The 23325-nt window shown below is 42.6% G+C and overlaps 1 protein-coding gene across 1 annotated transcript in view; it reads right to left on the minus strand.

Annotated features, from left to right (window-relative positions):
- Positions 1–20064: 20064 nt before the first annotated feature.
- LOC126485076 (uncharacterized) overlaps positions 20065–23325 on the minus strand; it is a 320715-nt gene continuing 317454 nt past the window's right edge. The window contains exons 7-8 of the mRNA XM_050108679.1: positions 22997–23036; positions 20065–21799 (exon numbers count right to left, since the gene is read on the minus strand). The gene's annotated coding sequence lies outside the window, so the exon portion shown is untranslated. The remainder of the gene's footprint in view (positions 21800–22996; positions 23037–23325) is intronic.

The raw sequence follows: 23325 nt of genomic DNA on the forward strand, positions 1-23325 counted from the left end.
TGATGTCTACAACGACAGAACAGAGTCTGATGGTTTTCAAGCGCTCATTTAAACACATTAATCGCTCCTTAGGTACATGTTTGCTTATATCTAGCAGTAGGCAGATGGCAGGACCATTGTTTACGGCTCTGATTTCTTGTTACTATGTGGGGCATTCAATAAGCAATGCAGCACTTTTTTTTACTGAAAGCAGATTGGTTTTATTGAGGATTCCAATACATCATATTATTCCCCAACTTTTGGCTACAAAATTCTATATTTTACCGTAATCTCCATTCAGTACGGGTCGGCCGCTGTGTCCGAGCGGTTCTAGGCGCTTCAGTCTGGAATCGTGTGACTGCTGCGCTCGCAGGTTCGAATCCTGAGTTGGGCATGGATGTATGTGATGTCCTTAAGTTAGTTATGTTTTAAGTAGCTCTAAGTTCTAGGGCACTGATGACTTCAGATGTTAAGTTCCATAATGCTCAGAGCCATTTGAACCATTCAGTGCGATGGCCTTATGCGACCTTACTGGGAAGGCCCCCCATGCCTGCATGGTACCACTACTGGTCATTGTCGAAGCCTGTGTCTAGCTGCATCAATAAGCTTCCCATCATCCATGTAAATAATTGGGTGAAGAGTGTTCTGTCTCATTTTGTTTGTGTGGGTTTCGTTCATTTAGTGTCAATCATACACTCCTGGAAATGGAAAAAAGAACACATTGACACCGGTGTGTCAGACCCACCATACTTGCTCCGGACACTGCGAGAGGGCTGTACAAGCAATGATCACACGCACGGCACAGCGGACACACCAGGAACCGCGGTGTTGGCCGTCGAATGGCGCTAGCTGCGCAGCATTTGTGCACCGCCGCCGTCAGTGTCAGCCAGTTTGCCGTGGCATACGGAGTTCCATCGCAGTCTTTAACACTGGTAGCATGCCGCGACAGCGTGGACGTGAACCGTATGTGCAGTTGACGGACTTTGAGCGAGGGCGTATAGTGGGCATGCGGGAGGCCGGGTGGACGTACCGCCGAATTGCTCAACACGTGGGGCGAGAGGTCTCCACAGTACATCGATGTTGTCGCCAGTGGTCGGCGGAAGGTGCACGTGCCCGTCGACCTGGGACCGGACCGCAGCGACGCACGGATGCACGCCAAGACCGTAGGATCCTACGCAGTGCCGTAGGGGACCGCACCGCCACTTCCCAGCAAATTAGGGACACTGTTGCTCCTGGGGTATCGGCGAGGACCATTCGCAACCGTCTCCATGAAGCTGGGCTACGGTCCCGCACACCGTTAGGCCGTCTTCCGCTCACGCCCCAACATCGTGCAGCCCGCCTCCAGTGATGTCGCGACAGGCGTGAATGGAGGGACGATTGGAGACGTGTCGTCTTCAGCGATGAGAGTCGCTTCTGCCTTGGTGCCAATGATGATCGTATGCGTGTTTGGCGCCGTGCAGGTGAGCGCCACAATCAGGACTGCATACGACCGAGGCACACAGGGCCAACACCCGGCATCATGGTGTGGGGAGCGATCTCCTACACTGGCCGTACACCACTGGTGATCGTCGAGGGGACACTGAATAGTGCACGGTACATCCAAACCGTTATAGAACCCATCGTTCTACCATTCCTAGACCGGCAAGGGAACTTGCTGTTCCAACAGGACAATGCATGTCCGCATGTAAACCGTGCCACCCAACGTGCTCTAGAAGGTGTAAGTCAACTACCCTGGCCAGCAAGATCTCCGGATCTGTCCCCCATTGAGCATGTTTGGGACTGGATGAAGCGTCGTCTCACGCGGTCTGCACGTCCAGCACGAACGCTGGTCCAACTGAGGCGCCAGGTGGAAATGGCGTGGCAAGCCGTTCCACAGGACTACATCCAGCATCTCTACGATCGTCTCCATGGGAGAATAGCAGCCTGCATTGCTGCGAAAGGTGGATATACACTGCACTAGTGCCGACATTGTGCATGCTCTGTTGCCTGTGTCTATGTGCCTGTGGTTCTGTCAGTGTGATCATGTGATGTATCTGACCCCAGGAGTGTGTCAATAAAGTTTCCCCTTCCTGGGACAATGAATTCACGGTGTTCTTATTTCAATTTCCAGGAGTGTATATTAAGGGAACTTTATACCCCACTCCCTCACCTAAGCCAAATGTTATGCAAATTGGTTTGTGACCTCCTGGGGGTTGATTTACGTGTCCCTGGGGAAAATCTGTCCTTCTGAGAAAACCCCTTCCCTACATTCTATCCCTCTGCCACCCCACTCCCTCTTCACCACCCCTCTCCTACAGCCCACCTCTCCACTCCAACACTTCACCCTCCCCTCCTCACCCCTAAATTGGCTGGAAAAGATTAAGACTGCGCTGAGATACTATTGACGAAGGATGTAAGGTAGTCATTATTTATTTAGGTTTTTTTTGGTTTGTTGGATTGTCCTCGACACTCCACTCGTCTCCATCCCTACTTTCTACTCTCACTTTCCGCTCACCCATCCCCCCCCCCCTACAGTTTTTCTGATTGCCTTTGTTGATGTTCACCTCGTAGTATGATGACTGACTGCTCTAAGGGTACTGACTTGGTGATGTTGAGAGAGGTGTTTTTTACCTGCATTATCTGTAAGCATATAGCTGAGGACTGTGTCCATGAGGAATGGAAGGAGATGATATTGGATGAGCATATGGGGAATACTTTTCAGCAAATAATGGTGATGTATTTCACAAATTATAGAGGCTATTTCCTGAACAGGAGTTGTTCATGTTTTTTAAATTGGCCAGTCAAGCCACCATGTAAGAGACAACTTCGTCTTCTTCCTCTACCCCAGACAGAATGAACCAAAGGTGCTCTCCTTGCTGTGTGGAGCTCAGCTGAGGGCTCTTGGAACGGGTCATGCTACTTGTTCTGGCCACATTTGTGTGTATATTCTCCTTGCTGTATTCTCTAGTTCACAACACGAATCAAAATATGCAAGGAACTCTCCTACCACCTGTGCTGGAAAAATTCTTCCTACACACTTACAAGTGTATAGCTGCTCAGGAACTTGTACACAGATACATGGTAAGAAGAAATAGGACAGCAAACTATCACTTAAGTGTAGGAAGTACAATACATGTTATCACAACTGATGGAAAATGCTTCACTGCTCTAATTACACGTCGAAATTTTCGTGAAAAAAACGCCAATCGTAAAAAACGAATCATAATGCTGCACACACCTTGAGAATTGACAAAAACAATTGTAATAACACAACTACCGCAGAAACGGAATCCTGGAGGAAAGACGCCGTTCTTTTTGAGAAACACTATTGAGAACAGACGTTTGACCCTGAATGCAAAAGGTTTCTACTAACGCCAACATACATTTTGCATAAGGACCATGAAGATAAGATACCAGAAATTAACGCTCATATGGAGGCCTATAGACAGTCATTTCTTCCCTCACTCTGTTTTTGAGTGAATAGAAAAGTAAATGACTAGTAGTTGTACAGGATGCCCTCCGTCACATACCACACGATAGCTTGTGAAGTCTGCACATAGAGGTACACTGATGAGCCAAAACATTAAGACCACCGTCCACTGAGACGTTGGATGGCGCCTGGTAGCGTCGTAGCCACGTGACACAGGAACAAAAGTATGTAAGCAGAGCAGACACGGATGGGGGATCATCCTAGAGAAGATATGAGCTGCAAATGGGGAAGAACATTGAGATAAGCTACACTGACAATGGGCATATTTTTCTTGTACAGAGAATTTGAACGAGTACCCCGAAAACGGCGAAGCTGATTGAATGGTTACATGCTATTATCGTGAGCATCTATGGAAAGAGAAGCTAAATGGGTGGACGTCCACGGCTCTTCACAGAACGTGGGGTTTGGAGGCTTCTCTGCTCTGTAAAGTAGGATAGACAGTGATCAAGGCATCTCCGCCGAAAGATCACAGTGCTGGTGCATGCACAAGTGTTTCAGAGCCCACCGTTCATTGTACATTGTTGACCATGTTAACTCTGGAGCAGACCATCCTAATGTGTTGACATGTTGAGCCAACGACATCTTCAATATCGATTGCAGCTGGAACAGGGCCATTGGGATTCGATTGTCAATTAATGGAAAAGTGTCGGCTCTTCGGGTGAGTCCCATTTTTGTACACTGGGTCGTTGAACGTCTACACAAACGCCGTGAACGAGGTGAACAGTTGCTCGAAAGATACAGCGTGCTGTGGGAGCAGTTTGGCTGGTGCAGTATTTATGCTATGGAAGACATTTTCCTACCTTTGCATGGGGGGCTATGGTAACAATAGAAGTCACTCTTATGAGAGGCCTTACATTGTCGTGGAGAAATGGAAATTCAATTCCATTTTTGTGGTGATCAATACTCTGAAGTCGTTTTTTCAGTTTTCGGAGGGTAGCACAATACACTTCAGGGTTGATCGTTGCACCATGAGAGAGAACATCAAAAAGAATAACCTCTTCAGTGTCCCAAGGGACCATCGCTATTACCTTAACGGCTGAGGATACATCACTGAACATTTTCTTTGGAGGGGGTATTGTGGCGTCCCTCCCTTGTTGGTCTTTTGTTTGCAGTTCGAAGTGATGACCCCATGTTTCATCGGCTGTGAAGATTTTCGAAGAAATATTGTCAGTATTAAGGAAATGAGACTAATCGTATTTCGGATTTCTTTTTAAAAACCGAATAATATGGTTGTATTACCAACATTTCCTGTTAACGACGTTCGTTTTGTCACTTCTATAGATAACCAAAGCAAATTTATCAAAGTTCAGGCAATATTTAAGTTCAGAATTGAAGAAGATGGGTACAAGCAGAGAGTGTTGATACTTGAATCTCTTAACGTTGGCTTAGTGCTGGTATTGATTGGTTGACAGAAATGAAATGTACGGCAGATTTCGAAGAAATTTGGCTATGTGTGAAGTTAAGTAATGGGGAGAAGAGAATTAGATCTAAAGGATTCGTTGATGGAGATCATTGGAGTAACAAGAGCTTAATGAGTTTCAGAGAGGAAGATGAAAATGCAGTTTTAAATAATTCAGAGGAGGATACTGAACTGCAAGAGGATAATAATGATGAAGGTGCTTTGACTAGTATTCAAAGGATGCCCCTGTAAAATTAAAGGCAAGAATTTTGAACCATTTCACAACACATATTACCCGACACCTTTGCCCAAGACAGAAGCAGTCAGTAAAGAAGTGAAGAGGATACTTGACAGTTAGATAATGAACGATCAGATAGCGAATATTCTACCCAGATTAATGTTGTTGCTAAGAATTATAACACAATATGTTCAGTCTTTGACACTAGTACAGTGAACCACTTTACTCTGCCCTAAGTGGCCAACTGGAAAATTTAGAACGACTCCCACAAACATTGCGAGGAGTAAAAGTCTTAAGCGGTTTGGACCTAACGAGTAGTTACTTATAATTATTCTCAGAGGAAGGTAGTTGAATGTATATAGCCATTTTAAGTAATGTAAGACATTACCAATTTACAAGACTGCCTTTTGGTCTTCAAATCTTATCAGTGGGCTCTATGATAGCACTATATGAAGTTCTGTGACAATGATTATTGAAGTGCTTAATACTCTATGTGGTTAAAATTATAATTAGCACTAATTAATGATAAGAACACTCAGAACGCCTATGGTGACTACTAGAAGCCTCTAAGAAATGGTATATAAATCAACTTGCACACATCACAGTCCACCAAATCACAAATTCCTTGGATATAATTCTCCCAGTGAAAGTGAACCTGATCCAATGAACATGGAAGCGGCAAGAAATTTTTCCGCTTCAGAATGCATACATAGGGCCAGTACTTTTTAGGAATCAACATTTATTCATTCCAGCATACTATCTATGAAAAGAGGTTGGAAGCATTTGAGATGTGGATGTGGAGGAGAATGGAGAGGATAAGCTGGATGGAAAGAGTGAGTAATGCAAGAGTATTGGAAAGGGTTGGTGAGAGAAGATGTCTGTTGAAGGTTATAAGGGAAAGGAAATAGAAGTGGTTGGGATATTCATGGAAAAGGGAGTGTTTGCTAGCAGATGGTTTGGAAGGACTGGTTTGTGGGAGAAGACTGAGAGGAAGGAGATACAAGATGATAGACGACATAAAGGGAAGAAGAAATTATGTAGACCTGAAGAGGATGGCAGAAGACTGGACAGCCTGGAGAGCTACTGTGTGAAAATCTGCCTTTTGGCAGAACACTAACGATGATGATGATGATGATATACTTTTAACGTAGAGTGTCTTATGTAAATACGATAAGGGACATCAAGAAATACGTAAATTAATTAAGAAACAACTGTGTGATGTTTCGATTCGTCATCACCCTGATTTGAGTGACAAATTTCTATCTTTCACATGGAATGTAGCTATTAGGCCGTTGGTTCAGAAATGTACCAATTGATTGACACTAAGGAAGTCAATATCAGACAAGTTATTATCACTTTGGTGAGCCGTGCACTTGTTATCTCAGTAGAAAATACACAGGAACGGGAAAAGAAGCCCTGGCCATTCTATGGAGTTCTGAGAAGTTTCGTTTCTGCTTGCTTGGAAGATACTATGGTTATAGACATAAAGCACTTTCACTCTTACAAAATTGGAAATTAATGCACGACAGGCTAACCTGATGGGCATTAGCACTTCAAAATATAATTCTGAGCTTCAGTGCATACCAGGTCACAAAAATAGCTTACTGTGTGCTCTTTCAAGATTGTCCCAGGTAAATTTATCGATTCACGTCGTTTATTCCAGGCAGAAACACATGAGAGCTCATTTTATGACAGGCGCAGCAGACGAAATTTCATACAAAACTTTCCATGCAATATCAGGTGAGAGCAGGAAAAGGATGGAACTCTTAATATAATCAAAGAAGAATATAAAGAACTCGACAGAAACAAGATAACATCAATGTTGTTTAAAGGTTGTTGATGTGTTACACAGGAGGTCTAACTTACATTCAAATAGTTAGAGTCTATGTATTCCTAGACATACTGTAGACAAACTTGTAAATGCTGTAATTTTTGACAGTGTGGCATGAAAAAAAAGAAAACGTTCAATGACAAAATTATGAAACCAATTATATATAAATAGATGACTAGATCTTAATTAAAACGCACATCAAATCCTCTGGAAAGAATGAAAAAATAAAGAAGTTCAGTCACCATTATCAGGAACCATTTAAAATTAGAAAGATCGTTCATCCCAATTTTGTTAAAGATGAGGGTGAAGTATGGACAACATTGTGGTCTCCAATGTGTTGAAAACATAAAATTGCATTATCATCAAGAAAGGTTGCAGTAGCATATGAACTGGTGAACAACAGTTTTCTTCCAACAAATACGTGAATTACTGTGACTTTCTATCAACAGAAAATAGTCGGTTGCTATTGTGAGCCCAGATTATCAGACAGTAGTGCGTAGCAGCTGTAAATGTTTAAGTGACTGTAGTACTTAGCTGCAGTGACTTGTGATAAATATTGCTGTGCACTGCAGTGCTACGACAACACATAAGAAGAGTAGTCAATGCAGAGTAGTTAATGATATGTTTATTCTGTAAGTGTTGCGCATAAATAACCAGTGTTTCATGGTGTGCTATGGGTAATGTTTGGTCAGCTACATGCTAATGTGAATGAATCAGTCCAAAATATAAAAATGTAAAATATTATTGGATAATTAATATGTAAACAGAGTGCCAAATTGATTAATTTTTTCGAATTATAGTTTTAAATCAATCATTAAACTGCATGTGATAGTATGATACTCCTTTAGGAAGTTGGGTTGTATACTGTTATGACAACGGCTGTTAGAGAAATTTTTTGGTAGTTATATAATATCAAAATTGCGTCTGATATATGTTTAGACCTACCTGTTTGGCACAGCTGCGTTTGCTACAACTACGTACATTGTATCCATTGGTTTCATTTAAATGGATAATATATTTCTCTACTTAGCAGGCAATCTGAGGCTTTTGCTATCTTATACTGATGACGTGTTCACTAACACTTGTCAGTTTTACTGTACCTAAGAATTACTACTTTCAGCTATTTGTTTCATAGTTAGCATGAATATACAGCTATGCAGCCTCACCTGTGCAAATATTTTTATTTCAGTATCTCACGTTCATTTTCTGTATTTTATGTTTCGCACCTTTGCACTTTTAATGAGTCAGGTCAGCATAGAGGCAGTAATACATTGTAAACATAATAATGCACTAAAATAGGTCGCCCACATACAGTTTATTAGCTCTCTTTTGCCAGTTTTAATTAAATCAAACGCTTCACTAGTGATAATGTAGGTTTTGTAGACAATTTTTACCATATTTATGCAACTTGTTTTACAGACACATACAGTCTTGCACTCTTAGTCAAGCTATGATAGAACATCTACAACAATTATGTGGTGTGCACCCACTGTTTTGGTATAGAATGTTTGTTGTGCTAATGGAACTTGTATAGTAGTAAACATTACTTTTTATAAGATAATGTAGCATTTTTCCTATTATGGAACTATATCTCTCATACATGTTACAGTGTTATATATGTTACTAGCAGTGTCAAATCAACGTACTCCATAGACTGATTGGGCGTTGTGTAGAATGCCTAGAACTTTTTGGCTAGATGATTAATTTTAATGTGTTTAATTTTAATTTCATGGTTTTCCTGAGTAGTGTATAAAATGCTTAGGTATTTTACAAAATGTGGAATGAACACAGCCAAAACATAAAATTACAGTGTACTCTTGTAAATCAGAAACAAATTTACTGGCGAACTCTGTCTCACTGTCTGATTGTATGGAAAATGCAACTCCTAGAAAAGTGAATAAAACAACTAAGAGGTATGCTGCTTGACAGGTGACTTTGATATACTAGAATGAATATATATTCACTAACTGAATGACTTTTAAAATCCATTAGGACAACCTAGCATAGAAATTTAAATTCAAACATCAATGGTTTTACTATTAAGCCCTTTCTACACCACTTCTGCTTCTGCTTGCAGGGTTCACAGATTTGTACTAAAAGCTGTATATCACAGCAAGTTATACTGACACATCTAACAGACAACTCCTTTAAATAACATAGTAGTAAAATCACTACGTTTCTCCAAATTTGGTTTTCCATGTAAGGTGGACCTAATCGATTTTCAAACTCAATCAGATGGTGAAAGTACACGATCATCAACGGTAATATTTTCACAATCATCACGTAAAGGTCCCATTTTAGCGAAAGTGAAACTCTAAAACACCTGAATTCACACCACTCTGGATTTAAACTGTCACAACAATGATGTCTGTGCGCCTTGTAGGAATCACAATGTTTAAATCATCTTTCTTTCATATTTTGCGTTAAACATAACCAGCGTTTTTCTTAAATGCATAGGAAAAGTATCAAATAAGATGTCTTCCACACGCTGTCTAATGACGTTTGGTATTATACACACTGTCTAGGCATTCCTTAAACAGAAGGATTTCACAGTTTGCCAGTGATGTGTATACCACTGTTTAATGGTTGTGCTTTCTATTTTTGTTCAGTTAGTGTGTAATTACTCAGTCACACACAGAGTTATGACATGTATGTATGACTAGATATGAGTCTGTCATTAAAAAAGTTACTGCTTGATTCCTAGTATAATTAATAATTAACTAATTCTGATGAATTAACATTCACTGATTACTTAAAGTAATTACTAAATTTTATTTTTTAAATTTTTAACTTTCTAAAATACAAACTTCGTTTCTCACTTAAATGTAATTGGTAAGTTTTCATTTTGGTGGGAATCTATAAAGGTACAGTTTCCTTAAATGTAATGACTCAGATATTATCACTAAACCAATAATGCTTTTATTCGACTCTATAAACAATGGGGACACATGTGCCAGTTTGGCACTTGGTTGAGTGATAGAGTAATTATGATCCAAACACAGTCTCACGCTTATAGAGTTAATTCGTGGCACTAAATATGTTGAACTGTTTGTAGGGAAGATAGCTGAGTTCTGTTAACAGATAGCGTTAAAATTTAACTCAAATTGGATTTTCGTAATTTAATAGTGGAAGTAAAATGATTTACATTAGGAACAAATAAATGTTTTGGTAACAATGGAGATCACCAAAACATAAAAGGATAAAAATCAACTATAGCCATCGATGAAAGGCCATACACAATGTTACTGAAGATCATGACTGGTTATAGTGTTCAGTCTGTTGTTGTTCACAGATACATCAGATATAATTTTAAAATGTCTAATTGCAAAGAAAAATATTGTTAACAAAAGTTGTTATAACTAACAGCAGTTTTTCTTTAAATTAAGTAAATCATTGTTGGCTTACAGCTCGGAGCTGTAAGTGGAAAGTAAGGGTAAACCTTAGTTCTAGTTATTAAAGGCGAGCAAGGTTTTAGAATGTTCATTGTCATTACACTTGTAATGATGCCTTGGGCGATTCTTAAACCAACGAAACCACAGAGTGGCTGTCTCAGCATCAACGGCTGCTGTTGAAAAGAAATAAAATCGGCACGAGAAAATTAATATCCACGCAGTTATTAAGAACCAAGAAAACGAGAATTCGGAAGCAACTCTGACAAATCGAATCTTAATTATGCAGTGAATGTGGATTTTGGAAGTATAGCAACAGAAATGGAAGGAGGATGGCATAAGCTAAAATTACTGTAGTCGTTATCCCTCGTTGATTATACCTTTGAATCCATGTAATCCACCAGAGGCTGCCACACAGTCTCCTAAAGAGACATACATGAAAAAGATACCTTGCGATTCACGCTAATTGTCTTCACCATATGATGTGCTGAGGTATTTTAAAACAATTACATTTTTTATTATTGATGAGAAAATAAGCGATGTAGCAATACTGCAATATGGGAACCCAAGTCCAGTGATAAAATATTATGCATACATTGAGAGAACAGAAAGGTTTCCAGCGCTCCTAACAGTTTTAGGTAGTCCAGTGTTGAAACTGATGTATGTTTGGCGCTAATCCCGGCATTCCTTGGCTAATGTTCTTTTTTCGTTTAGCCTTAACTGCAACATGGAATTACATGTGAAACTACTTTCTGCTTACTAGATAGAAAATTCTCTTCCTCTATTGAAAGTTCACTTGGAGACATAAATATCAAGAAGACCACTTCAGATCTGTGCAAGGGTGTGTTTTCTCCATTTTTGACGTTATTTCTTTGATTGTTGATACTTGTATCTTAGATGTAATGTATGAATTCGTATTGAAAAACGTCAGTGTACCATGTAAACTAACAGTCGTTATCTTGCGTCAAGAAAGGGATCGATAGGCACTGACACAGCTCGAACCAATGCTTACATTGGTGCAGTCTGGAGCAATCAGGCAGCGTAGGGGGCAAGTCAGGAGAAAGAGCTTCACAAACTGAGAAAGTCAACAGAGCCTATGTCCACCTTTGGCCTTATGCTAACAATTATTGGGTCTGACATTGACTGGTGAAGTTGTTGGATGTCCTGGTGTGGGATATAATGCTAAATTGTATCCAATTTGTGCGTTAGAGGTTGGAGGGTTGTTTTTGCCTGTAGACGTACACCACACGTACCGTCATGTAACTCTCCATTGCTGACATAAATCATGGTAGCGAAGTGGTGTTTATGTTCCAGCCGACCTTTTTCATGCTCGTCTGCGTTGTCTTGCCCTTGCTTCAAGGTCTCTAATAGCTCAATGTAATGCCCTAGCTCTTTCTTTGTCTGAATTTAACACTTTTTCACTTTGAAACGACTAACAGTTTGTAGCAGTCTTTTCAAGACTTCACACCTGGCGACATTTGCTTCATTGAATATTGTCACTGCATCTAAGACTCCAAAATGCAGTGTACTAATTGACACAAATACTGTCTTGGGAATTCTGGCCCAGATTATGCTGTTGATGGACTCTTTAGGTTTCTGGATGCAGCCAGGGACTTATTTCTTCAGTAGTCTTACAGCTGACAGAAATCTGAAAGTACCTTTCAAGACCTCCACTGTGCCAAAGGGTGCAGCTGGTTTGTGAATGTATTTCTCACCACTTCGCTGTGCTGTGTTGTATTGGCACCACGATTACTTCCTGGAGGACATAGGCTATGAAATGGTTTATCGTGTGTTGCAAAGGGGTGAAACAAAGTTGCCCATACAGCTTTTCTGATATACTCTATGCTACTAACATTTTGCCCGATGGCCATTCGATAATAATTTTGAATTTTATATATGACAGAAACTGTGAGTCTATTATTTCCATCTAATCCTCTACCTCCTTCCAGTTTGTTTCCCTTGTATGCACTTTCCAGTCGGACCCATTCGCTTTTGTACATGACTTACCCACTCTTGTTTAGCGACAGTTGCGTTTTCTCCAACGGCTTCTCTTCCTCAGTTGCTTTGTAAGCACTTGAATCCTTATCTCCTAAATAATTGACGAATCTTACCTTCTTGAACTGTTCAGATTCTTGGAAAGTGGTTACACCCATACCGTGTTTTGTTTAAATGAATGAATAAACCAGTAATGAGGCAATAATGTACATGCATTATGTATTATTGGAAATGGGAAATTCTGTAGATTGAAATTAATGAAAAATACAAGAATTGAAAATTTCAAGCTTTAAAGTGGTACTAAGCCTGTTGAGCGTGTTTCTCGTACTATGACTTGGATCCACTTATTCAAGTTACTGAGACCATGTAAACAGTCGGCGTAGCACCGTGGATTTCCCAACGCGTCTACGAGGAACTGTCTGCCAGCAGCAGCCATGTTCCAAGACTTAAGGAATGTTATCATAAAAACATCCTAATCAACAAGATATTTCAAATAAAAAACGTTGTTAGTCTGCCATACTTTTTGGTCTTTGTCAAACGATGTGCTATATGTGTGTCTCTCCCTGAAATTTCTGTCTTATACAGAATTGTAGAACTGAGAATGATAGTCGTAAAATAAATTTTTAAAATTATAGGGACCGGGGACGAGTATGACGCCTTCGAGTGACAAGAGGTTTCAAACCCGAAACGAGTGGCTCCGGTCTATGATTCATTTCAGTCAGCTACCGAGCGAACCTGATGGGGGAACTGCATGCAGTGGACATTTGGAGTCGAGTATCTCGCAAAAGGAAGCGGCACATAGAGCTATGTACTTGTAGTAGATCGGAGAACACTAAGAGTTGGCGGTAACTGACCGGAGGCGTCTAGTGTGGCTAAAACGGGCGCTACACTTGTCTCGTTTTCAAATGACTCAACGTGTAGAGTGCGCCGCCGGCACAATGAGACGTTTAAGCCGCAGTGTGCTGAGGGTACAGTTCAGGCCGCAGGTGATGTCGTGATGTTTTGGATGTGTTTCCGTACATTGTCTTCGCCCCATTCATTCACGTTACTGTGAACATGTATCGGGATGTTTATTCCAGCATTTTCGGTGACAACGTTTACCTCTTCCTTCTACACCTTCGCGATGAGTATTTAGTAGGCAAGCCGCCTTCCGAGATGACAACATCTGTACTCACAAGACTCCACACAGACGTTTCGGTTTGACAAACAATCAGGCAACCTACCGCACTTCGACTGGTCAGCTAAATCACTCGATATTAACGTCCGGGAGTATTTGGAACAACCTCGGAAGTTTCGTAGTTCTATGGATCTAACCATCAATCAGTGAGTTCGGCTGCCTTCGAGACACCTGAAGAAATCCATGAGCCTTCATCCTCGATAAACTGAGACCACAATCTGAATGAGTCGGTCTGATTGGCTGATGCATCAGCGCTGCCTGTCCTGTGTGTCTACAAGGAACAGTGTATCACTCGCAGTCATGTACCACGGCTCAAGAATAGTTGCAGTAAAAGATTCTAATCCACAGGGACCCGAGACGAATGTCACGCCTCTTCAGTGACAATAGGCTTCAAACACGACAGTAACTGCTCCTGTCAGAGAGTGCAGACTCATCTCAAACAGTTTCCGAGCAAATACTGCGAAGGGAACTGCGTGCAGTGGACATTTGGTCACGTAACACATGAAACTACACATCTTCACTTGACCAAACGACACTGGTCACGTCTAGAGGTTCGGAGAGTGGCGATGCTGTCTGCTTTCAAGCGATGCAAGACGTCGAGTGCAGCGACAGTCTTACGAGGCGGCTGACCCGCTGTGTGTGGAAGGTGATACTCAGTGCGGAGTTTGTTCTCTGATGTTGTGCAGCTATCATGTCAACGTGAACATGTACGAGGATGTTTATTTGAACATTATCGGTGACCAAAAGTTGCCTTTTCTTTTACTTCTTCACGATGAACATGCTGTAAAATTTCTGTTCGCAGGTCCGGTGTGATTATTACCTAACAGACAGGAAAGATTGCTTTCGAGTTACATTGTTTCTGAGGAGTCCTAGTGATAATGTGTGCCTGTGCGTTTAGTATAGTGCAGTGCAAAAGGTAGTTTGCAGTTGCACCTAAATTTATATCTGTAGTCCAAAAGCCACCTTTAGGTGTGTGGTGGAGCGTACTTTGTGTGCCACTGTCCTCCCCCGATTTCCTGTTCCAGTCGCCAGGGGGTTCACAGGAGAACGTTTGCTGGTATGTCTCCGTGTGGGACAGAATCTCTCTGATTTTGTCTTAGTTGTCTTTTCGCGAAAGAAACGTAGAAGGAAGCAATATATTGGTTGTCTCTTCTAGGAGCATGGGCTCTCAGAGCTTTTGCAGAAGACCATTCCGCGATGCAGAGCGCCTCTCTCGCAGCGTGTGCCACTGGAAATGGCTGACCAGCTTCGTGTCGCTTTCGCGCTTACTAAATGAACCTGTAACGTAATAAGCTCCTCTTCTTTGGACCATCTCTATCAGTCCTATCTGGTACAGGTCCCACACTGGCGAACAGTATTCAAGTAGTGGTCAGACGATTGTTTCGCAAGCTACTTTCTTTCCTGATGAACTATACTTCCTGAGAGTTCTTCCGATGAATCTCAGTGTGACATTAATAGTTACTTGCGTTTAATTTTAAGTGGTTCAAATAATCAAATTCATGTGAATTTCTAAGCGACCAAACTGCTGAGGTCATCGGTCCCTAGACTTACACACCACTTAAACTAACTTATGCTAAGAACAACACACACACCCATGCCCGAGGGAGGACTTGAACCTCCGGCGGGAGTTTTTTTTTTTTTCAAACCACTCCATATGCATCCTCCCAGATATTGAATGGAACATATCGCTTCCAGCAATTGTTCTGAAATCGTGTAATTATAAAATGAAATTCATTTCTCTCTATGTATTTGCGATACATTATGTTTGTTGACGTTGAAAACAGTTACATTCCAGCACCAAGAGACAATCCACTGCAGGTTTTGCTGCATTTCGCTACACTTTCCTAGCGCTGCGCCTTTTCTGTATACAACAGTACCATCCGTGAAAAGCCTCATCGAACTTCCGACTTTATCTATGAGGTCATATACACTCCTGGAAATTGAAATAAGAACACCGTGAATTCATTGTCCCAGGAAGGGGAAACTTTATTGACACACTCCTGGGGTCAGATACATCACATGATCACACTGACAGAACCACAGGCACATAGACACAGGCAACAGAGCATGCACAATGTCGGCACTAGTACAGTGTATATCCACCTTTCGCAGCAATGCAGGCTGCTACTCTCACATGGAGACGATCGTAGAGATGCTGGATGTAGTCCTGTGGAACGGCTTGCCATGCCATTTCCACCTGGCGCCTCAGTTGGACCAGCGTTCGTGCTGGACGTGTAGACCGCGTGAGACGACGCTTCATCCAGTCCCAAACATGCTCAATGGGGGACAGATCCGGAGATCTTGCTGGCCAGGGTAGTTGACTTACACCTTCTAGAGCACGTTGGGTGGCACGGGATACATGCGGACGTGCATTGTCCTGTTGGAACAGCAAGTTCCCTTGCCGGTCTAGGAATGGTAGAACGATGGGTTCGACGACGGTTTGGATGTACCGTGCACTATTCAGTGTCCCCTCGACGATCACCAGTGGTGTACGGCCAGTGTAGGAGATCGCTCCCCACACCATGATGCCGGGTGTTGGCCCTGTGTGCCTCGGTCGTATGCAGTCCTGATTGTGGCGCTCACCTGCACGGCGCCAAACACGCATACGACCATCACTGGCACCAAGGCAGAAGGACTCTCATCGCTGAAGACGACACGTCTCCATTCGTCCCTCCATTCACGCCTGTCGCGACACCACTGGAGGCGGGCTGCACGATGTTGGGGCGTGAGCGGAAGACGGCCTAACGGTGTGCGGGACCGTAGCCCAGCTTCATGGAGACGGTTGCGAATGGTCCTCGCCGATACCCCAGGAGCAACAGTGTCCCTAATTTGCTGGGAAGTGGCGGTGCGGTCCCCTACGGCACTGCGTAGGATCCTACGGTCTTGGCGTGCATCCGTGCGTCGCTGCGGTCCGGTCCCAGGTCGACGGGCACGTGCACCTTCCGCCGACCACTGGCGACAACATCGATGTACTGTGGAGACCTCACGCCCCACGTGTTGAGCAATTCGGCGGTACGTCCACCCGGCCTCCCGCATGCCCACTATACGCCCTCGCTCAAAGTCCGTCAACTGCACATACGGTTCACGTCCACGCTGTCGCGGCATGCTACCAGTGTTAAAGACTGCGATGGAGCTCCGTATGCCACGGCAAACTGGCTGACACTGACGGCGGCGGTGCACAAATGCTGCGCAGCTAGCGCCATTCGACGGCCAACACCGCGGTTCCTGGTGTGTCCGCTATGCCGTGCGTGTGATCATTGCTTGTACAGCCCTCTCGCAGTGTCCGGAGCAAGTATGGTGGGTCTGACACACCGGTGTCAATGTGTTCTTTTTTCCATTTCCAGGAGTGTATGTATGAGAGAGAGAGAGAGAGAGAGACAAACAGATAGAGTGTTAAAATTACACTGAGAGGACATAAGCCGTGGGATACGTGCTAATGTCATGTCCGACCTTCTTCTTCCCAGCGGAGTGCAGCTACTCGACGTGGCATGCACTGGACAAATCGTTGGAAGCCCCTTGCAGAGATATTGAGCCACCCAGCCTCTAAAGCCATCCACAGGCACACATTATCACTAGGACTCCTCAGAAACAATGTAACTCGAAAGCAATCTTTCCTGTCTGTTAGGTAATAATCACACCGGACCTGCGAACAGAAATTTTACAGCATGTTCATCGTGTTGCCGATGGAGGATGTTGTACGTGAACTGACTTCCAGATTACGTCCTATAAAAGTCCGAACGTTTATCGGACGTAATCCGGAGGTCACTTCATGGGATCCAAGTCGGGCGATCTGGATGGCCGTATCATTCGCTCGAATACTCCAGAGTGTTCAAATAAGGCGCATTGTCACACATAAAAATTCTGTGGTTGTCTGGGATCATGAAGTCCATGAACTGCTGAAAATGGTTTCCAAGTAGCTGAACATAAGTATTTGCAGTCAATGATCGGTTCAGTTGTGTCAGAGGACCCAGCCATTCTACATACCGCACCATTACAGAACCACCACCGGCTTGAATTGCCATGTTGACAATCCGGGTCCATGATTTTGGGGGTGTCTACGCCACATTCGAACGCTACTGTCAGCTTTTACCAGCTGAAATCGGGACTCATTTGACCAGGCCACGGTTTTCCAGTCCTCCAGCGTCCCAGGGGAGGCGCTGCAGGGGATGCAGTGCTGTTAGCAGGGGCACTCGCCTCGGTCGTCTGCTGCCACTGCCCCTTCTCGGCACTGTCCTAACAGATAGGTTCGCCGTACGTCTCACACTGATTTCTGCGGTTGTTTCACACAGTACTTCTTGTCTCTTAGCACTGACAAATCTAAGCAAACGCCGCTACCCTCGGTCGTTAATTGGAGACTGTAGACGGATGCATTGTCTATGGTATTCTCGGCACACTTTTGACACTGTGGACTCGGACAGTCCCATGCGTATATCTCCAAGCTCAAGTTCTATTAATTCTGTCGTGCCGCCATAATCGTGCCGGAAACCTTTTCATATAAATCACCTGACCACAAACGATAGCTCCACCAATGCACTGCCATTTTATACATTGTGTATGCAATGCTGTCGCCATGTGTATATGTACGTATCGCTATCACATGTCTTTTCAGTGTGAAGATCCTATAACACTCCAAAGTTACTTTTATGTCTGAAGACTACTCTCCGTTCTGAATGACATGCTGTTCTCTGTTTGCAAGAAATTCTTCAGTCCAGTTACAAAGTTGGTCTCATATTCCGTACGCTCTTTTTTTATTCATTAGACGGCAGTACAGAACCGTATCTCACACCTTCCGGAAGTCATGGAATACGGCGTCTACCTGGACCCTTTCATCTATCGCTTTCAATGTCTCGTGGACGAAAGGAGCAAGCTGGTGTTTGCATGATTCTTTTTTTTCGGAACCCATGTCGATTCCTACATATGACATTTTCAACCTCTAGAAACATCATAACACACGAGTATAAAACTTGTTTCAAAATTCTACAATGGTTCGACGTCACAGATATAGGCGAGTAATTTTGTGCGTCTGCTCGATGAAATTTCTGGCATACGGAAATGTTCTGTGCTTTCTTCCAAAAATTTGCGACACTTCGCTGCTCTAGAAACCTGCGATACACTTCCGCTACAAAAGCGCAGAGTTAGTTCGCATGCTTTGTATAGATTCGAACTGGTGCCCCGTCAGGTACCGGCCGAAGTGGCCGTGCGGTTCTAGGCGCTGCAGTCTGGAACCGCGAGACCGCTACGGTCGGAGGTTCGAATCCTGCCTCGGGCATGGATGTGTGTGATGTCCTTAGGTTAGTTAGGTTTAACTAATTCTAAGTTCTAGGGGACTAATGACCTCAGAAGTTGAGTTCCATAGTGTTCAGAGCCATTTGAACCATTTGAACCCCGTCAGGTCCAGTGGCCCTTCCTCTGTACAGCGGTTTCCGTTGGTTTTTTTTTTGTTTTTTTTTTTATTCCTTGTTCACGTACTGCTATTCTGCCATTCTGTCGTTCGTGTGACAATTTAAAGTTTAGTCTTCCTCCGTGAACCAGTGTAGAAAAAGACGTTTAGTATTTCGGGATTTTCTGTGACATCCTCTGTTGCAGTCATAGAGTGCCTGGACGGATGGCATTTATTCGTTTACTGATTTAATATAAAACCAAAATTTCTTAGGATATTCTGTCAGACACGACGGTAACTCCGAACATTACACAGGGTCGTGTGTACTGACAGAGACTTCCTTGCATCACAAGGAACGTTATTTCACAAACTGGAAAGCTGAAAGGGGAAGTACTTTAAGAAAGACGAATATCCCTTATTCCCTTACATATCACTCACGTAGGGGATATGAACATAAAATTAGGCACACACATAAGTAATCATTTTCCAGTTCCCCGTTCCATTCGCGAATGTAATGTAGAAATCGAACATACTCGGTGTTGTGGTTAGAGTCCAGATATTGTGTCATTGACGTGGTACGGCGAGGCGAAAAGGAAGGCCCAACTCTGTGTATAATGTCAATTGTATCACCACAGTAGTGTATACACCTTCATGATTTAGTGTTATTTTGATTTTAGTGTGTCGACTGTGGCGGTAGAATTGTAACCCTTCAGTCTTGTTGCCTCCATGACGCCGGGCACTGATAACTTCGGGTGTGAATTACTTTTCTTCGGAGCACCCATGCTATTCCCACAGTAATTTTCCACTCAGCTGCGTCTGTTGTTGTCTTTATTTGCAATCGAATTCGAAGACTTTTATGGCTGCATCTTCTCTACTTAGGCACTGCTTTCGAAAAGAAATAAACCCGCAAGTATATTTTGTTGCTGTGATACAGCACTGTTCAAATTAGTATTATATCTTTCATATAAGAATTTATTGTAACATCGAACTCTTGCTACAAACCTTTATCAGTAATTTTCCGCTACGTATAGACGGCATACTTCAGCAGCGTCTGAAACCAGTAGCGTTATAATGAGAGTGTCTCACTTTATTAGGTCTAGATTTTGTTGGGATTATGATACTTACTGTTTTTGATGCCGTCTTTTTCTTTTGGTGGCTTCTTCCCTACAACCAATTTGTTGTTTAGAAAAGAAACAAGTAAACGGAATGGTTTTGAACTTTTTTTTTACTAAATAAACATTTTGTAACGAACACACACGTACATTTCTTATTGGGCTAATGTGAATGGCAGTGCATTACATGCCAAACAGATCAATCAAACAATGGTTGCTTACAGTATGTGGTTGTGATATGCAAGTAAATGATATGGGTTTAGGGTTTCTTCTTTTAAAAAACCTTATACTCCGTACACACGACTCTACAGCCGAGTGAAACGTACCTTTATGAACGTACTTACATTCCAATGTTCTAATCGCTATCTTAATTAACAAAGCGCTAGTACAGTTAACGTCGACAAGGGTCCAACATATTTTTGCTTGTATAGTGTGCAGAAGCATAACCAACATTGATAACTAGCATTTTTTTTAATCCTCCAAGCGTGACTGCGCGTCGATATTTTAACAAACGATAGGAGTTGTTATGCACGATTTAAGAAGAAGCGAAGCACATCATGAAATGATCCTGCACACAGTATAAAAAGAGTACGAAACGTCTACCAGTACCAGACGCCCGCCTGTGTATAGAACGCACAGGGCACGCGCCACAAAGTAGATATTAATCCCTCGATTTGTTGGCTCTTATTAATCGACAAAATTTGTCCCACTATAATCTACTAATTGGCAAGCCAACGAACACCGGATTCCAGTTGGATGAGGATAACAAATCATCGTACAAACACAACGTCACATTCATGCTCTATGTTACACAAATAGGGCCTCCCCTAAGCAGACTCTAAGGAGGCCACTGCACAAACACAGCTGAACATAAGAACTTTATCAAAGAGTTTTTTTTTCAAAACCGTTGTCATCAAAGTGTCAAAAATAAAGTCTCTATTACACAATAATACACAGGTAAAAAGGGTAAAGTGACTATGGAGAACCTTTATCCAGACAATGGGGACCACATAGGACATAATCTATTCCACGCCTTGGAAGTGCTTAGTCAGTAGAAAAATAACAAATTAAACGAGTGTGACTACGAGGTAATTTCTCTCAGCCAAAATAGTGGCGCGTCTGAGTACACCCAAATAACCCTTTTCCACCCGAAAAACATATTTTCCTGAATTTGACGGGTCGCACCCAACCCAGCAGACCTACAGCCTGGTTTCAAAATTTACTCCTTTATCAATTTGGGTAAATGTTGCTGTGAAAAACGCCACTAAGCAAGAATTATTGTAACTGCACACAGTAGTATGTACACAACAGCACAGAAGAAATACATCCCCAGAAGGAAGTAGAGGTACAAAAAAAAATCCCTGTTCGTATTGCCCCTAATTTGATCGAAAATGCTCCCAGTGATACCACAAAATGTTGGCCTCAGTTGCTACACCAATCCACCGCAGCTGCCGTGCTGTGAATAGGCACTTGAGTTGTCCCGATGGGCCGGTTTCTGGCTTGTTCCCGTTGACACGTGACAAAAGCCACCCTCGCTCTGGAAGGCGCCGCTCTTATTGTCCGTTGTTGCTGCTCCCTCTTCTCTTCTCCCCTCCTGCGTCGCGCTCTTCTCGTCTCGCTACTGTATTACAAAGAGACTTGTGTCCGGTCCCCAAGCTCCCCACGTGCGGGGACGTGGACCACAGCTATCACCACCTACGCCTACTGATTTGAGTCCATCTGTTGTTGGAAACTAGCAACTATCCGAGATAAAAGTTGCGTTGCCGGCTGGTAGAGGGTACCGCTAGCCAGTCGGACTTCACCCTGCAAGGCACTGGACCAGGCCTACCTCTGAAACAAACCAATGAGCACGTTCAGTAAGGAAGCGGTTTCATCTATTCGAAAAGTTTTGCCAGTAAAGCAATAGATAGCCAGATTTCTTTATGATAGGAAAAAGAGGAAGAAAAAAACAAAAAGGTGGCATTCTTAAGCAACAGACACAGACTGTTACAATAAGGACTTTGTATAAAATCTGACTTGGAGCCCGCGGTCTGTTTTAAAAATTCCTTTTTCGTTCAGGACTGTCTTGATCACATTTGGTGGGCTTATAACGGTTATTGATTTCCGCTCCTGTGAGTCGTCTTCATAACCAGTAATTTTTTAGGAAAGTAACACTTCAAGTGGTCATCTAGCGCTCATTCTAGTCACTTAAAATGAACTCAGTCAACACTTCTCTGCTGAATTGATTTTAAGAGACGAAGGTGGACGCTAGACCACTGCTTGACGTTTTACTGTCTTAACAAGGTACTGGTTTTCATAAAGAATCATAAGGTTCGATACCAGTCCTTAATCTTATTAAACAAAATCGAAGCAATTGTGAATATAAAAACACTGGGCCTTTCTAATATTCACAAGCATAAAGAAGCTTCTCCAGATTGTTCCCAGAACCTGTTCCATTGTCATTTCACTGCACTTCTTCACCACAGTAAAATATACGCTGTTACAACATGCGTCAATTTGATAACTTTAAAAATAGAGCCATTTAATCTTGCGAATTGCAAAATTAGAAAACACTCAAATTTGAAGCCCTCATTCTCAACAATACGGTATACAACCGCACAAAAGTTGAAAGTTCTAGAATTTCACACAGATTTGCGGCTGGAAACTGCCTCCACGTTGTTTCCATTTCTTTGTTCTCTTTTCGTGGAAGAGCTCGCTTCAAGAACAAATGTTTTCCTCTTCTGTCTCACGATGCCACCAAAGGGTTAAGTAGGAAGAACTCAAGGGCAGGGTGTGAAATGTTGGGGGAAATATTCCGATATAATATAGAAATCGTATGTACCACTATCTATTTATTAAGGAAATGGAAGTTTTACTTTTAAATGGCACTTCAGTTCATGCTGAAAATTTTCTTACTGCATAGCACTATTTTACATCAGTAAAATTAATGCCCCAACTTATTAGGAACTGTGAAAGACAAATAATGTAAACACTAACTTCATGCGTATGGCGACAGCCGAAACAAGAATTTCCGTATGGTATACGTACCTAAACGAACCATTCGTCCTTCTGACTGGAGGAAATGTCGCTGAAAGGAAAGGAGAAAGGTTGATTTAATAGTCACATAGATTATATATGATTGTACATCTAAAGTAATAATATTACGTTGTGCAGCCGTCGAAATAACTGAAATCAATGGCTTGTGTGTGAAATCTTATGGGACTTAATTGCTAAGGTCATCAGTCCCTAAGCTTACACACTACTTAACCTAAATTATCCTAAGGACAAACACACACACACACCCATGCCCGAGGGAGGCCTCGAACCTCCGCCGGAACCAGCCGCACAAAATCAATGGCTTAAATCACAATCAAACA

The sequence above is a fragment of the Schistocerca serialis genome, chromosome 6 (genome assembly GCF_023864345.2).
Source record: "Schistocerca serialis cubense isolate TAMUIC-IGC-003099 chromosome 6, iqSchSeri2.2, whole genome shotgun sequence".
NCBI classification, from domain to species: domain Eukaryota; kingdom Metazoa; phylum Arthropoda; class Insecta; order Orthoptera; family Acrididae; genus Schistocerca; species Schistocerca serialis.